The following is a 5810-nucleotide window of genomic DNA, read 5'->3' as shown; positions in this document are numbered from 1 at the left end:
TATGTGTGTGTATATGTTTGTGTGTCTGTGTTTGTTCCCCGATCATCGCTTGACAACCGATGGTGGTGTGTTTACGTCCCCGTAACTTAGCGGTTTGGCAAAAGAGACTGATAGAATAAGTACTAGGCTTACAAAAAATACGTCCTGGGGTCGATTTGCTCGACTAAAGGCGGTGCTCCAGCAATATGTGTGTGTGCCTGGGTGTGTTTTTGTTTTTGTGTTTTGTCCCCCAACACCATGGCCACAGTCAATTGACAAGTAAAAACGTAAAAGCATATATATATATATATATATATTTAGTCCATCCTTCGGAATTAGTATCTGGGGTGTCAGAGGAGACCATGTCATTCACCTTCCTTTGTAGCCAAGCCTCTTTATGTCGTGAGGAAAGCTGTGTGGGTGAATGATGTCATCTACCAATACAAAAGGACTGCTTCATATTTATATCTATGTATGTAAATACACACACACACACACACAGAGGCACAAGCATGACTATGAAGTAAGAAGTTTGCTTCCCAGTCACATAATCCACATTCAGTCCCACTGCAATTGTCTTCTACAATGGTTAGCCTCAGGCTAACGAAAGCCTTATAGGTGGATTTGGTAGACAGAAACTATAAGCCTGTCATATATGAATATATATATAGGCGCAGGAGTGGCTGTGTGGTAACTAGCTTGCTTACTAACCACATGGTTCCGGGTTCATTCCCACTGCGTGGCACCTTGGGCAAGTGTCTTCTACTATAGCCTCGGGCCGACCAAAGCCTTGTGAGTGGATTTGGTAGACGGAAACTGAAAGAAGCCCCTCGTATATATGTATATATATATATGAATATATGTGTGTGTGCCTGGGTGTGTTTTGTCTCCCAACACCACTTGACAACCGATGTTTTAGGATGTTTAGGATTCCATTGCTTAGCGGTTCAGTAGACACCAATAGAGTTCCTACCAGGCTTGAAAACAAAAGTATTGGAGTAATGTGCTGCCCCAGTATGGCCGCAGCCTAATGACTGAAACAAATGAAAAATAAACGATATTATATATGAGTGGTAGGAAGCTTGCTTCCCAACCACATGGTTCCAGGTTCAGTCTCACTGTGTGGCACCTTGGGCAAGTGTCTTCTACTATAGCCTCGGTCCAACGAAAGCCTTTGTGAGTGGATCTGGTAGACGGAAACTGAAAGAAGCCCGTGGTATATATATATATATATATATCATCATCATGGGTTGGACTATATATATATCATCATCATGGGTTGGACTATATATATATATATATATATATACACATATATATATATATATGCATACGTATGTATTTGTGTGTCTGTGTTTGACCCCCCACCCCACCACCACCATCGCTTGACAACTGATGTTGATGTGCTTTCCACCCACCAGCTTAGTGGTTAGGCAAAACGGTCCGATAGAATAAGTACTAGGCTTACGAAGATAAGTCCTGGGGTCGATTTGTTCGACTAAAGGCAGCGCTCCAGTATGGCCGCAGTCAAATGACTGAAATAAGTAAAAGAATAGAAGAATAAATAAATAAATAAATATAAATATATATATATAAATACATATATATAAATATATATATAAAACGAAAAATAATTACGCCCCCGTAACTTAGCGGTTCGGCAAAAGAGAGACCAAGGTAGAATAAGTACCAGGTTTTCAAAAAAAATAAATACAGCAATTTGTTCGCCCGAACCGTTCACGGCGTTGCCCCAGCCTGGCCGCAATCCAATGATTGAAACGAGTAAACGATACAAGATACATATGCTACAAAATATATACGCCTTAAAAAGCAGCAGACCCTTTATATATATATATATATATATATATATATACACACACATACGCATACATGAGGAGGAAGCAAGCACTCCTGACACAGATTCTCGTGGTTGCTATACAGTGCATAGCAACGATGGAACTGGTGACGTCATTTCCTTTCCCCGTGTAGATCTTTCTTCTTCTCTCTTTCGTTCCTTCCCCCCTCTCTACTCTCACCGGTTACTTTCCTCACTTTTCGCCAGCAAAGAGTCCGCCATACATTGAAGTATAGCATTGTGAAACGCTTATTTCATTGTTTGACAAACACACGCACACACAGACGCATATATATATATATATATATATATATATATATATATATATATATATATATATATATATATATATATATATATATATATACGTATATGTTAGCTGAAAAGCTATATGAGTAATTGAAGGTCCCAGAGTTTCGTGCAAAGCACGTCACAAAACTAGGTCCTCCATTCAACCATGTAGCTTTACAGCTTATAAATTAAATATGCTCTACTTCACGTATTGAGTTCTCTTTCTCTCCTCTTCATCTCACCATTCCCCCCTATATATGTGCATGCATGTACTTACACACACACACACACACATATGCATACATACTCATCAAAAAATATACATATATGCACACACACATACATGCATCTCGAGAGCTGTGGCCACGCTGGGACACTGCCATAGGTTTTGCTAAGATAAGATATTTAGAAATCCAAATACAAAGTAGACGGAAAATATCGAAATCCAGTGCCAGACAAAGAGGTTTCAATCCCACATCCATGCTACCACTACTACTACTGTTACCATTATTATTACTATAGTTATGACTGCTAGTTCGCCTGTCACTAGTATTGCTACTACTACTACAGCCATTGCTGACCTCTTGCTCCTACTCCAACTATTAATACTAGTACTACTTAGGCACACACACACCTCTCCCACCATTGCCATCCCGCGAGCCCTGCTACAACTACTATGACTACTGCTATTACAGCTGTCACTGCTGCTTTCCTTACTACTACTACTACTAACTCCACTACTCCACTGAAGTTGTGGTAAAAATAAGGAACATATATATGGATATAGCGAGAGAAAGGGAGGAAGAGAATACCAGATAGAGTGAAGGAGAGAGAGACGGAGAAAAGTGAGAGAGAAAGAGTAAGGGTGATAGAGTGTAACGATAGACTAAGGGATATGTAGAAGAGAGAAAGCATGAAAGACCGTAAGGGAGATGAAAAATAAGATATAGAGCGAGGGAAGAGAGAAGACGAGAAAGTAAGAGAATGAGAAGAATTGAGATAGTGAGAGAGAACAACAGAGAGGATAAGATAGATTGAGTAAGAAAGAGGGTAGAAAGAGAGAATGAAAACAACGGTGAAAAAAAAATTTAGTGGCGGTAGAGGTGAGCTGTCCCAGCGCAATTTCAGGCCAATTCCTTCTACGTACCGATGTATATCAGTCAACTGTGGGAAGTGTATTTTTAGGGTACCCAGCTTCGTGATCTTATTACACTCGAGAACCGCCTTTAGTACTAAATAAAAATCGTTTCCTCTTCATCAGTGCAGATGGTGAGAAGAATATTCAGTACATTGTCCAGAGCAAATATTCGTTCGTGCTGCACTGTGACTAGTATAACGTGCAAACAGCTTATAAATACATGCATACATAGTGCACCTGAGCATTACATACAATAAGGTAATTATTATAGTATATTCGTAAATTCAGGTCGATAAATTAAGTACTGGAATCGATATGCGATGGATTAAAAAGTAGTTGATGGTTGTGCCCCAGTATGGTCGCAGTCCAATGACTTCAGCCAATAAAAAGGAGACCTAGGTGGGAGTTCTTTGATGTCTTACGAATAATAATTACAGATACAAGAGATATATTAAATATTAAATATTTTCTGGGCAATAAATGTACCGACACGTTACCTTTTTTTAACCTTTACTATATACATGGGGCGGTGAGTGGTAGAATCGTTAATAAGTCGGACAAAATGCGTGACAACATTTCGTCCATCTTTACGATAGTTCAAATTCCACCGAGGTCAACATCCTTTCGAGTTCGATAAAGTAAGTACCAGTTGCGTACCGGTGTCAATCTAACCGACTGCCCCCTACCAAAAAAAATTTCGAGCCTTGTGCCTGGAGTAGAAAAGGATAAAACACCAGTTGAGTATTGCATGATGTTATCGACTTACCGCTCCCCAGAACTTACTGGCCTTGTGCTAAAATTCGAAACCGATGAGTTTTGTATTATTTTTAGCTAAATATCGTTTATCTGTATCCTTAATTTTTTTTTACTTGTTTCACAGGTCATTGGACTGCGGCCATGCTGGGACACCGCCTTGGAGATCTCCTTTCTAGTCTCCACACTTATTTTTGTAAACCTGGTGCTTATTCGATCTTGGTTCTCTTTTTGCCGAACCGCTAGTTCACCTGGACGTAAACATACCAGCACCGGTTGTCAAGCGGGGGTGGGGTTGGCAAACACACACATACATACATACATACAGGTTTTGCGATGCAAAGTTTGATAAACATTAACGCACGAATCTCTTGGCCCTTCGGCCAATCTGTTGCTTCTACTAAATATTAATAGGAAATATATATATATATATATATATATAGTACTTGAACCTTCTGATTCTTTTAATGTGCTAGTTTCCTGGTATTAAATTGATATTAATTAATATCGAATTTTTACCATATTACGTTAATTATATATATTATATATAGATATACATATTTATTTATTTATTTATGGGTTTCAGCCAAGTGGCTGTGGTCATGCTGGACTAGTTTTAGTTTTTGTCTACCAAACCCACTCGTAAAGCTCTGGTCGCCCGTAGACTGTACCCGAAGACATTTGCCGAAGATGTCGTGCAGTGGGACTGAACCCAAAACCATATGATTGGCTAGCAAACTTCTTAACCACAGTACAATCTTCTTTCACTCCTATTCCCCAGCAACTCCCACTCCCATTCCTACCTTTTTCCTCCCCTTCAATCCATCTATTTATCAATCCTTTTTTGTTTCTTTCTCTTTTCCTTCCTTCAAATACCTTTCCTGTCTCTTTCCCTCATCCCCTTACCGTTCTCATCAACCACTTCAGCAGTAGTATCACCTCTTACTCTTACTTCCTCTCCTTGACTCAACAACTTCTACGGTTTCTCGCCTCTTCCTACTCCTCCTTTTCCCGCTCTCCCACCATGTGCTATTTACTTCTTTCAATGTTCGCACTAGATTTTTTTTTAATAGTTTTTTTTACACATTGCTGTTTGTTGACAGTTTTATGTTTATTTATTTTACTGTAAATAAATAAATAAATACAAAACGGAGACAACTTTTTTTTATTCTCCAATATTTCATAAAAAGTTTTCAAAACTTTAATTTGTTAAAAATTTCTTAATCTTTTTCTTTTTTCTGCTTTATTATTTTGCTAAATATTACGTACATAAACAACTTCACGTGCAAAACAGAAGGGGCCACATGAAAACAACATGATACATTTATCCAGTTCACAAATATATTAGAATTAATTGGCATACCTACCCATGTGTGACCCTTATACTTTGTTTCATCATAACTTTTAGATAAAAGGATATTTTCTCATGAAATTTTCTACAAATGCCGGCGAACTTACGGTACGAGTACTAAATATCGTTTTTTTTCGTAAAAAGTGTTGGAGGGAAAGGACGTCATTAAAGCCAAAGACATACAGAGAGCGCGATTTATTTTGAAGGGTTTAGGGTTAGGGTTTGGGTTAGGGAATTCCGTCCCTAACCGTAACCCTAACCCTGACACTAAAACCCTAACCATAACACCGTAGTGAAGCTCGTGCGGGTGTTACGGAAAAGGCCGATCTTTGGTAAAGATCGCCGAAGACACTTTTTTACGGAAAAGGCCGATATTTAGGATAGTTCACATGAGCCAGCTTTGTTTCGGTAAATTTTTACCACAAGATTTACCTTTGTTTCCT

At 38.7% G+C, this 5810-nt stretch overlaps 1 long non-coding RNA gene across 1 annotated transcript in view; it reads right to left on the bottom strand.

The window, feature by feature from the left end:
* Positions 1-5669, bottom strand: part of LOC106879703 (uncharacterized) — a 74048-nt gene extending 68379 nt beyond the window's left edge. The window contains exon 1 of the long non-coding RNA XR_001410654.2: positions 5384-5669. This is a non-coding gene — a long non-coding RNA (uncharacterized LOC106879703). The remainder of the gene's footprint in view (positions 1-5383) is intronic.
* Between the last annotated feature and the right edge of the window lie 141 nt (positions 5670-5810).

Source organism: Octopus bimaculoides, chromosome 26 (genome assembly GCF_001194135.2).
Source record: "Octopus bimaculoides isolate UCB-OBI-ISO-001 chromosome 26, ASM119413v2, whole genome shotgun sequence".
In the NCBI taxonomy this organism is placed as follows: Eukaryota; Metazoa; Mollusca; class Cephalopoda; order Octopoda; family Octopodidae; genus Octopus; species Octopus bimaculoides.
This window is presented reverse-complemented; position numbering and strand designations above follow the sequence as displayed.